Below are 12,353 nucleotides of genomic sequence, written 5' to 3'. Positions count from 1 at the left end.
CCATCTCATGTGAAGAGTTGACTCATTGGAAAAGACTCTGATGCTGGGAGGGATTGGGGGCAAGGGGATAAGGGGACAACAGAGGATGAGATGGCTGGATGGCATCACTGACTCGATGGATGTTGGGAGTTGGTAATGGACAGGGAGGCCTGGCGTGCTGTGATTCATGGGGTCGCAAAGAGTCAGACACGACTGAGCGACTGATCTGATCTGATCTGATCTGAAAACATATGGCATCTTTGAATTCCAAAATGGTAGCAGAGGCAAGCTAGTATATATAGAATGGGCAAACAACACGGTACTACTGTGTAGCACAGGGAACCACATACAATTTCCTAGGGTAAACGATAATGGGAAAGAATATGAAAAAGAATATATATATCTATACTATATATAGTATGGGCTGTCCTGGAGGCTCAGGCAGTAAAATATCTGCCTGCAGTGTGGGAGACCTGGGTTCAATCCCTGGGTCAGGAAGTACCCTGGAAAAAGAAACAGCAACCCACTCTAGTACTCTTGCCTGGAAAACTCCATGGATGGTGGAGCCTGGTGGGCTACAGTCCATGGGCTCACAAAGAGTCAGACACAGCTAAGATACTTCACTTTTTTTCTTTCTTTTCTTTTTTATTATATATAGTATATATATAACTGACTTATTTTGCTGTACAGAAGAAATTAACACAACATTGTAAATCAACTATATTTCAATAAAATTTTAAAAAGTTAAACAAAGACAAGAAAGAAGGAAAGCTTGAGTGTTGTACTAGTCGTGAAAAGAAGAATTTCTGCAAAAATGTAAATCTGGGAGGTCTGTGTTTAACTGAATAACACACAATTCAAATCATAATATGGGCCCTTGCATCACCATATTTGTACTAAATTCTGAAAAATGATGCCTAGATATCTTTTGACCAGCCTAGACAGCATATTGAAAAGTAGAGACATTATATTGCCAACAAAGATCTGTTTAGTCAAAGCTATAGTTTTTCCAGTAGTCATGTATGGATGTGAGAGTTGGACTATAAAGAAAGCTGGGCGCCGAATAACTGATGCTTTTGAACTGTGATGTTGGAGAAGACTCTTGAGCGTCCCTTGGACTGCAAGGAGAACCACCCAGTCAATCCTAAAGGAAATCAGTCCTGAATACTCATTGGAAGGACTGATGCTGAAACTGAAACTCAATACTTTGGCCACCTGATGCAAAGAACTGATTTATTGGAAAAGACCGTGATGCTGGGAAAGATTGAAGGTGGGAGGAGAAGGGGACGACAGAGGGTGAGATGGTTGGGTGGCATCACTGACTCAAAGGACATGAGTTTGAGTAAGCTCCAGGAGTTGGTGATGGACAGGGAAGCCTGGTGTGCTGCAGTCCATGGGGTCAGAGTCAGACATAACTGAGCAACTGAACTGAACTGTGAAGAGTGACCAAGAATGTTCACCATGACAACTGAAACAGGTTTATAAAATTGTCCATACTTGGTGAGTTGTGAATGGAAATGACTTCCTTTCTCCCACCTATGCATTACAAATCTGCCTTTGGGCCCCTCTCTCCTGCTTCTATAACAGCATTCTGGGCAGATGTCTTGGCCTTCCAGCACCTTTCGGATATCAATACAACATCATTTTTAGTTATTCAAGTGCTGCTCCAATCTCCAAAGGACATTTCCACATCTCAAAGTTGACCACACCATTTCTATACAGTTCTAACTGTGACATGTTTGGATTTACAATGAGTCACAACTTCAGTCTTAAAGCTTCTCCCAGTTTATGAGCTCTCTTCCTTGGGTCCTGGGAGGCGGCAGGTCACCTCACTCTTGTCTCTTTCCCAGGTGCCTCCTCCAAGACCCCTTGTCACTCCACACTGCTGATGCTCCAGGATCAGGAAAGGGTGGAGGAAAGAGATGAAAGGCTACGTTCTCCGGGGAATGGTGCTCCTGCCATAGGCAAGTGGGCCTCCTGTCCTGACAAGCACTTCAGTCCTACGGGAATTAGGAATCCCCTTCCCCACTCCACCTCCTTCTCCAGCACTGCACAGTTTCCTAACTCAACAGTGGATTCTCTGGCTAACATTTTCCTTACATTCACCACCCAACTCCAGCCCCAGGAGTAGTCACCAAGGAGCAGCTGCTGATGTCACATTCTTTCATGATGAGTCACCCTGGCTGCCTTCCAGGCTGCTGCCTCTGGCTTTGGGAAATGTTATACTTCTTTTGCCCACCGAATTCTTTAGGACCAGCCCCTCCCCTGGCAGCTGCAAGCTTTGCTCAGATTCTCAAGCAACTCCAATCCTAGACTTTGACTCTCCCAGGGAAGAATCATAGCAGCCAGCCGACCACCCCCAAATCCCAGGAATCACAAACTCCCAAGGATGCTGTCACTGTGTTTGGAAGCCTGAGTTCCTGCAGCTTCCTGAGCACCCAACTGGGTACAGAAACATATTTTCTTGTTTCTAAAAAGCTGGCATGCTCTCCATTCACAAAAGACTATTTCGGATCACCCATATTACACCCTCTATCATACTTTGTTCTCAGCTTTGGGACCTGAGCCAAAGCCTCCTCCAAGAGGAAAGCCTCACCTTAATATCCTGTTACACCAGTATGCTTTGCAGCAACCCTACAAGAGGGCACTTAAGGTGGCACAAGAGATTCAATACACATACACAACCAGGATCTAATTCAATTCTGAAATTGATGTTGAAAACTCGGCCTTCATGCACTGATGCTGAATCAAATCTTAAAGAGAGTTTGGGATAAAGTAGAAAAGAATAGGTTTATTACTTTGACAGGCAAAGGGGGACATAGTGGGCTGGCACCCTCCAAAACTGTCTGTCCCAACCTGGCAGATTTGGTGAAGAGGATTATAGCAATGGTTTAAGGATGGAGTTGCTGATAAGATTAGAGTGTGTGCAGGGCCTACACTCTTTTAATCTGGGCTTAGGGGTCTCCTGACAGGCTTTGAGGTTATCAAATCCTTTTGTTGGGGGTTTTCAGTGGCCACAGGACTGGAAAAGTTCAGTTTTCATTCTAATCCCAAAGAAAGGCAATGCCAAAGAATGCTCAAACTACCGCACAATTGCACTCATCTTACATGCTAGTAATGCTCAAAATTCTCCAAGCCAGGCTTCAGCAATATGTGAACCATGAATTTCCAGATGTTCAAGCTGATTTTAGATAAGGCAGAGGAACCAGAGATCAAATTGCCAACATCCGCTGGAACATTGAAAAAGCAAGAGAATTCCAGAAAAACATCTATTTCTGCTTTCTTGACTATGCCAAAGCCTTTGACTGTGTGGATCACAATAAACTGTGGAAAATTCTGAAAGAGATGGGAATACCAGACCACCTGACCTGCCTCTTGAGAAATCTGTATGCAGGTCAGGAAGCAACAGTTAGAACTGGACATGGAACAACAGACTGGTTCCAAATAGGAAAAGGAGTACGTCAAGGCTGTATATTGTCACCCTGCTTTTTTAACTTATATGCGGAGTACATCATGAGAAACACTGGACTGGATGAAGCACAAGCTGGAATCAAGATTGCTGGGAGAAATATCAGTAATCTCAGATATGCAGATGACCCACCCTATGGCAGAAAGTGAAGAACTAAAAAGCCTCTTGATGAAAGTGAAAGAGGGGAGTGAAAAAGTTGGCTTAAAGCTCAACATTCAGAAAACTAAAATCATTGCATCTGGTCCCATCACTTCATGGCAGATAGATGGGGAAACAGTGGAAACAGTATCAGACTTTAGTTTTTTTGGGCTCCAAAATCACTGCAGATGGTGATTGCAGCCAGGAAATTAAAAGACGCTTACTCCTTGGAAGGCAAGTTATGACCAACCTAGATAGCATGTTAAAAAGCAGAGATATTACTTTACCAACAAAGGTCCGTCTAGTCAAGGCTATGGTTTTTCCAGTGGTCGTGTATGGATGTGAGAGTTGGACTGTGCAGATAGCTGAGCGCCAAAGAATTGATGCTTTTGAACTGTGGTGTTGGAGAAGGCTCTTGAGAGTTCCTTGGACTGCAAGGAAATCCAACCAGTCTTATCTAAAGGAGATCAGTCCTGGATGTTCATTGGAAGGACTGATGCTGAGCCTGAAACTCCAATACTTTGGCCACCTCATGCAAAGAGTTGACTCACTGGAAAAGACCCTGATGCTATGAGGGATTGGGGGCAGGAGGAGGAGGAGATGACGGAGGCTGAGATGGCTGGATGGCATCACCTACTCGATGCACATGAGTTTTGGGTGAACTCCGAGAGTTGGTGATGGACAGGAAGACCTGTCACAAAGATTGAGACACGACTACCGACTGAACTGAACTGAACTGAACTGAACTTAGTTCTTCAGAAGAGCTCAAAGATATCCCTTGAGGAGGAACCAGGAACCTGTCCCAAGTCTGTACTATTGTTTCTTGGCTGCTCCTCCCTTGTCTCTGCATCCCCTCCCCTCCCTGATTAGCAACTGTGAGAACCTGCCCTTTGGGACTCAGGGAAGTTCATGGAGGCTGGAATCTGTTCCCTACAAAGAAAATGGGAGACACAGAAATGCTTCCATGCCCAGGAGCCCCACAGGGTCCTGCTAGATTTCAAAATTTGTAACTCTGAGTTGAAATCTTCCAGAAGGCATCTAGTTCAATTCTACAATCAATAGTTTAATCAATAGTAAAAGAATCCTCATAAGACTGTGTCCAAACTTGGCTTGAATTCCACTGGAAACAAGGACATTTCCACATCTCAAAGCTGACCACACCATTTCTGTACAGTTCCAATTGTGGATATGTTTGTGTTTATATTGAGTCAAAATTGCCATGTAAATTTTCTTGCATTTTTCATGTTCATTCTCTAAAAACTCATAAAACCTGACCAGCTACTTTTCTGAACAGTAGCCCTTTAGGTTTTTTGAAAACAGTGATCATTTCCTTTAGCCTAAACGTCCCCAATTTTTTCCAAGTGTTCTTTATGTCAGGTATCAACGTTTCCATACTATTTTGGCCACCCTCCTTTTATTGTTTTCTAGTTTATCCAACATTCTACTTATAACTTGGTAGCCAGGATTTATACCAACACCAGGAAGAATGAAAGAGGGACTCATTTCTGTTAAAAGTTAATCTCACGAAAGGGTAAAATCATAACACTTATGTAGATATAAAATGAATATGTGTTAAAGATTCATTAAACTAATACCACCAATAAAAAATCCAGGCAGAGATTATAATTGGTTGAAAAGAATCCAAAGAATGAACATTAATAGCTCTGGAATATTGAAATGATTGTGCCAGGGAGGCACAACTCTTTACTCTAAGATGGTGAGAGTTTGATCTGATTTACAGTTTTGTGTTGGTTTCCAGTGTACAGCAAGTTCAGCTATATGTATGTGTGTGTGTGTGTGTGTGTATCTGTACAGACTTTTATAGATTCTTTTCCATGATAGGTTATTACAGAATATTGAGGAGAATTCTCTGTGCTATACAGTAGGTCCTTGTTGTTATCTATTTTACATATAGTAATGTGTGTGTATTCATCCCAAGCTGCTGATTTACCCCTCACCCATGTTTCCCCTTTGGTAACCAAAAGTTTTATTTTGATATTTGTAAATATGTTCCTGTTTTGTAAATAAGTTCATTTATATCATATTTTTAGATTCCACATATAACAGGTATCCTATGATACTGAAGCCATTTTTAAAGAAAGAATCACTCTAAATTTGTGAGGCAAAGAGGCAGAAACCAGAGAAGAAATAGTTACCCAGCTCCCTAGACCTTAGTGCCGAGTCATGTTGGTAACACACAGCTGAGTGCTTGCTTCCTGGGAAAGGAGGACACCACTTCCATGGAGCTCTGTAGTTCCTCCAAGTCAGAGCGGGCAGGTCAGAGGCAATTGACAGTGGGAAGTTGATTTAAGAGGACGAGAGTTTTCGACACAGGGACTTGATTAGGGTTGGGTCAGGATCACACACAACAGTCCAGGACTGTTGGAAGCAATTCTTGCAGGACAGGAATTCCAAGAATCTGAGGGCTGGAGCTACTGATGCTGTCCTCTGAAAAATGGATGGGCCTTCCATAAAAGTCTTGTCACGAACCAGCACATCTGCAAGTATAAAGGCAGTGTGGTGGGAGTGGGGTGGGCACCCAAGCAGATGCTGACGTCACTGACAGGGAGCGGGGTTCCTGTTCTGTGTCCTTCCTGACTGTGAGGGCATCTGGCCTCATAGCCAGCAGAGAGACCACGTCACAGCTAGTAGGTTTAGGGCGCCAGCCCAGAAGAGGAATCCAGATGAATTTCTTGAGGTACAGACCACAGGGGCCACACTCAGAGTAACATTTTCATTGTGGTTTTGGTTTTTTAAAAAATATGCTTGCAATCTTGGCCAAGAGTTCAAATGGGTTCTGAGTGTATCCTAATTTTGGAACAGAAATAATAATTCCAGGAAGAAAATGATAACAAAATTAATAAATATAAGGCACTAGGAAAGTATGGTTATATTTAATAGTAAAGAGGATGGTTTCAATAAATCGGTATGCTAAACACTACTAAAACTTCCCAGCAGTCAAGTCTCTGTCTTCTGAATCATTCAGGACCAACAGCTCTACTTACCAGCCCTTTTGCAAACAGCAAAGCCACGTGCTTAGTTATGAAGAATGCAGTAACATAGAGGAGAAGTAAGTTCTGTGTGTCACTTCTGGGCTGAGGTGATGAAAATCTATAGTATGATGTTCCAGTTGGTCCTTTTCCACTCACAGAGCTCATGAGACTGTGTACAGTAAGTCCCCTAGATACAAACCTTCAAGTTGTGAATTTTCAAAGATGTGAACATGCATTCCATCAACATCAGGCATAAGTGTAACTGCAGCTTGCCCCACCTTCTCCTATTGCTGATGATTCTTCAACTCTACCATCTCCTACCTCCTCTCCTTCTTCCAGTCAGGAACATTTCTTTCCTATACACTCGATACCAGTCTCTGTATGCCAGGTAGTACTGAACTACCGTACTTTTCAAGGTACTGTACTGAGAGATTAAAAGCACTTAATTTTTTTTTGTTTGTCTTTTATGTACTATCTGTGTGAAAAGTATTATTAACCTATTACAGTATAGTATGAAATAGCAGATTGTGTTAGTTGGATACCTAGGCTAACTCTGTTGGACTTGCAGACAACCTGGACTTACAAGCACGCTCTTGGAACAGAGCTTGTTCTTATGTAGAGGACTTACTGCAGTGAGATTCTGGAACCATGAGATGGAACATTCTAGATCCCTGAAACTTCAGAAGGAAAATGTTCTGCAGAGTCACTGGACTTGTGGCAGACTTACTGCAGGCAAGACAAGAAACACATGTATGTGTATGTGTGTGTTTGCAATGCATTTATTCCTGCAGTAAATCTGATTGTACATTATATACCAAGTCCTAAGAGTGACAAAACTGAGCAAGTGGTGACAGAGTGGGTGAAAAATATAGAGATTATTGTTTAAAAAAATCTGATAATGAGGAAAAGGAGGAAACAAGGGGAGTTTTCAAGGTCTTAAAAGCAAACACACATTTTTGATATTTGATTTTATTAATAGACAATTGAGATGCTATAACAGCATTATGAGAGTCTAAGTTAACTTGTTTGGTTTTTAGATCATACAATTAACCCATTTTGAGTGGATAATGCCACTTTTTACCTTCAGATCCCCATGTTTGAATGGAAACTCGTATCTGAATTTACACATTTGGTGATTTGCCAAGAATTTGACCTCATTGCCAGGAATCTGATCTCATTGAAACTAAAGGCCTATATTAAATCACTCTATTGTTTTCGAAAATATTTTCTATGACTTGTCTGCTTTAGATTATTGAAATATATTTAGGCATCACTTGATGTAAGAAATACTTTAAATTGCTTTCGATTTATCATAAACTATTTTCTGGAGAAATTATTTTTAAACTTCTTTCCACCAATTGCCAGTTCAGTACAGTGTGTTCTCATAATTCCAGGAAGTAGTGTTATGGTTGTCAGGATGATGGGTTGCATAATCAGTAACAGTAAATAGGCTGATTCTTTGAAGCTATTCCTGCTGGAAGGTGTGTAAGAATATCCACAGGAAGGTGCCAAAGTCTACCTGCCAACAACTGAAACCCAGGAGTTGAAAGAGTCAGGGAGATAAATAAGGAAATGTGCTATAACTGTCTTGAAATATTGAAATATTAGCCTGGGAGGCATTGTGAAAGTACACAGTGATCCCTTGTTTCACGTGGCAATGTGTTCTGGGTAAGAAAAAGAGTGATCAATCCTTAATCCACTTTTGCTGCTGGTTTCAGAGCTTGTGTTTTATAAAAAATAAGTCAATATAGAGGAAAAAGGATTCTCTGCTAATTCAGTGTCTGGTGTGGGATGGGTACTCAATAGATGTTTGGTAATAAGGCAATGGATGAATCAATCAATATAGTCACGGAGCAATTGGTCTAAAAGATGAAAACCTATCTGTTAGTAAAATTTAGATATAGCTTGAAAAACCAGGGTCATAGTTTGCACAGAAAAACCTTAGACTGTTAGTGGATGATCTCTTTTCCTTGAAAAGAAAGGAGCTGAAGTGCTAGGTTCAGGCTTGAGAATGGACTTACAGAGCTGGACTTGAAGGTGGGGAATGCATCTCTTGACTGTAGGCTCCAGTGGCTGAGCCAAGAAGAGGCTGTGCTTTGAAAGGCAGTCCCAGGAAGAAGCCAGATTAGAAGAAAGGCCGGTGGCCAGCTTGAAACCAAAAAAATCAGAGCAAGGTAATGGAACAGAAATCAGGAAAAAGCTGGAAGGCTAGAAGCTAAACAAATTCTTGGAAATAAAGCGTCATACTTACAATAACTTCTTAGAGGATGAGGTAAGCATATTGTTGCAGAGATGGCTAGTGGAATCCCAGTACCTTGTCTTCCTTCCTTACTTTGTAATAACAATGCTGGTGGCCAGTAAACACATTGCAGACCAGGAAGAAGTGAGGGCATCTGTTTTTGCAGCTGATTATAGCCAAGAGATGACAGTTTGGCCCACCTCCTGTAGCAAAAGTGGTGTGCTACTTTAAAGGAGCTGTCTATTCCTTTTCTGTATTTTCCCTCCATCCTGTTATGTGAAATACAAATGTGAAGGCTGGTGCCCTAGGAGCCATTTTGGACCATGACGATTGCTTTGCAGAAGGCAGAGTAGAAACTAAGAAGGAGCTTTGGTTTGTAAAGGCTTCATGAACTTGGATTGCTTATTCCTGGATTTGTTTTACATAGAAAAATATAAAGTCCATCTTATTCAAGTCACTGATTTTTGACCTCTGTGCTACAGTTGATACAAAGCACAGTTGGATTTGGTAGTTGCAAATATTTCTCCATTTACTCTCTCTCTCTCAAAAAAAAAAAAAAAAAAAGAGTTGTCTTAAATGTAATACAAACATTTTCTGGAATATCCCTAGAAATTAAAAGCTTGATAAACATTGGTACTGATTGATAATACTAATCACTGACAGAGCTGTTACAATACCTGAAATTTTATTTGGTTTTATATCATGTTACAAAACAGAATGTATGTGAAAAGATGGCTTTTATATTTTCTAGTGAATTAATGGTAATAATCACATAATTTTAGTTTAGCTATAAACTTTGGCCATTCCTCTAATTTTTCAGATGAAAAGGCTGAGTTAATGACTGGACCAAAGGAAAAAATTGATTTATGATAGAGATGAGATTAGCAGCTAGTTAGACTGGTTTCCAGGCCTATGTCTTTCTATTCTACAATGATGCTAATATTTCAAAAGGGATAACATGTCCTTATTTCTATCAAAATGTAATTGCTTAAGTGCTCTTGAAGCCAATAGATATATTCAGTGTGTACACTGAAAGCCTAAAAGTCTATCTTTCAAAAAATTTAAATCATAAACTTAAAATTTTTATTTCCATTGCTTTAAGTTTACAACAACTTACATTCCCACCAGTAATATACTTTTACATTTATGTTATAAGACTCAGATAACACTCTGCTGCTGCTGCTACTGCTGCTAAGTCGCTTCAGTCATATGAAGTCATATGAAGCATATGACCCTGTGCAACCCCATAGACAGCAGCCCACCAGGCTCCTCTATCCCTGGGATTCTCCAGGCAAGAATACTGGAGTGGGTTGCCATTTCCTACTCCAGATAACATTCTATATTAGTATTTTTAAATGGTTCACTCTGGTAGATATAGCCTTTATAGAAAACAAACTGTCTGATACACCCCTTCCTTAAATTTTTATCTTATTTTGATGTATAGTTGAATTCACCTTTTCATATGACTGTAATTTATTAATGTCACGTGTTGTAGAGAGAATAGAGAAATAGAATCTACTTTCCTATAGTCTGGTGAATCAAGATTTATTTCTTCTTGTTAATGGTTTAGAAATGATTGTTTCAGAGTTTCAACTTAAGTGAATTATATTGTTAATTTATAAGATTGTAGTTATATTTAAGAAAATCTCTGTCCAGTTTATTTCAAATGGAAACTATATGATTTCACAGCATTTTAAGTGTTCTTATACTGTAACTAATCTTAACCAGAATGACAGTGTCATTCATTATAGGGTCAGTGACCTCACTGCAGTGGCATAATACGAGTTGCATATTATTTTAATTGATATTAATGTTTCACGTTAAGTCAGCAAGAAATTAATAAGATTGTGAGTAGGTAAGATATTGTTGTTCAGTTGCTCAGTCATGTCCAACTCTTTGTGACCCCATGAACTGCAGTACACCAGGCTTCTCTGTCCTTCGCTATCTCCTGGGGCTTGCTCAAACTCATATCCATTAGGTCAGTGATGCCATCCAACCATATTGTCCTCTCTCATCCGCTTTTCCTCCTGGCTTCAATCTTTCCCAGCATCAGGATCTTTTCTAATGAGTCTGCTCTTTGCATCAGGCAGCCAAAGTATTGGAGCTTCAGCTTCAACATCAGTCCTTCTAATGAATATTCAGGATTGATTTCCTTTAATATCTACTGGTTTGATTTCCTTGTAGCCCAAGGGACTCTCAAGAGTCTTCTCCAATACCACAGCTTCTTCATCATTCAGCCTTCTTTATGGTCCAACTCTCATATCCACATATAACTACTGGAAAAACCATAGCTTTAACTAGACAGACCTTTGTTGGCAAAGTAATTATGTCTCTGCTTTTGAATATGCTGTCTAGGTTGGTCATAGCTTGTCTTTCAAGGAGCAAGTGTCTTTTAATTTCATGGCTGCAGTTACCATCTGCAGTGATTTTGAAGTCCAATAAAATAAAGTCTCTCACCGTTTCCATTGTTTCCCCATCTATTTGCCATGAAGTGATGGGACTGGATGCCATGATCTTAGTTTTTTGAATGTTGAGTTTTAAGCCAGATTTTTAACTCTCCTTTTTTACCTTCATCAAGAGGTTTTTCAGTTCCTTTTCACTTTCTGCCATAAGGGTGGTATCATCTACGTATCTGAGGTTATTGATATATCTCCCAGAAATTTTGATTCCAGTTGGTGCTTCATTCAGACTGGTATATGCTTGATGTACTCTGCATACAAGTTCAATAAACAAGGTGACAATATACAACCTTGCTGTTGTCCTTTCCCAATTTGGAGCCAGTCCATTGTTCCATGTCCGGTTCTAGCTGTTGCTTCTTGACCTGCATACAGGTTTCTCAGAAGTTAGGTAAGGTGGAGTCAGGTAAGAGATTTTTCATCTCTTAAAAAATTTTCCACAGTTTGTTGTGATCCACACAGTTAAAGGCTTTGGCATAGTCACTGAAGCAGAAGTAGATGTTTTTCTGGAATTCTCTTGCTTTTTCTATGATCCAAGGGATGCCCACAATTTGATCTCTGGTAAGATATAGGCAAGTTGATTTCTGGTGATGGGAAGTGAGTGCAGGAAGAAATGGGTGGGAAACCACAAGGCTAGAACAGAATGTCATATAAGATTGAGAATTACCAAGTGATGTGTCAGAAAAGTGTGCCAGAGTCAGGTAGGAAGGTGGGATAGGATATCAGATGCAAATGCCTAACAAAGACCAAGAATCCAATGCTGGCAAGTCATCATGGATGGAGCATACTGCCTGAAAGCTAACTAACTAAAGACCTGGTAATAAATCACAAAAATGACAAAAAATAATAAAATGCTCTGTTAAGATGATGAGAAAGTAAGAAATAGCTCTGTGGACAACAGGTCCATAATGTTCCCACCCCATGTATAAGTCGAAGATTCCCCTCTGCAACCATAAAGGGGCTAAACATGCCCCATCCTGACTCCACAATGACATCTCAGACTTCACACTGCAAGAACAGGTGACCTGCGGCCTCCAGTGGCCTCTGACTTCACAGGAAGATGCATCTCCCAGGGCGGC

At 40.5% G+C, this 12,353-nt stretch overlaps 1 long non-coding RNA gene across 1 annotated transcript in view; it reads left to right on the top strand.

Moving 5' to 3' along the window:
* The first annotated feature begins 7,065 nt into the window (after nucleotides 1-7,065).
* Nucleotides 7,066-12,353, top strand: part of LOC109571026 (uncharacterized) — a 28,596-nt gene continuing 23,308 nt past the window's right edge. The window contains exon 1 of the long non-coding RNA XR_002182585.2: nucleotides 7,066-8,851. This is a non-coding gene — a long non-coding RNA (uncharacterized lncRNA). The remainder of the gene's footprint in view (nucleotides 8,852-12,353) is intronic.

This window comes from Bos indicus, chromosome 17 (assembly GCF_029378745.1).
Source record: "Bos indicus isolate NIAB-ARS_2022 breed Sahiwal x Tharparkar chromosome 17, NIAB-ARS_B.indTharparkar_mat_pri_1.0, whole genome shotgun sequence".
In the NCBI taxonomy this organism is placed as follows: Eukaryota; Metazoa; Chordata; class Mammalia; order Artiodactyla; family Bovidae; genus Bos; species Bos indicus.
Note: the sequence above shows the minus strand (reverse complement) of the source record. Positions and strands in the feature narration are given on the sequence as shown.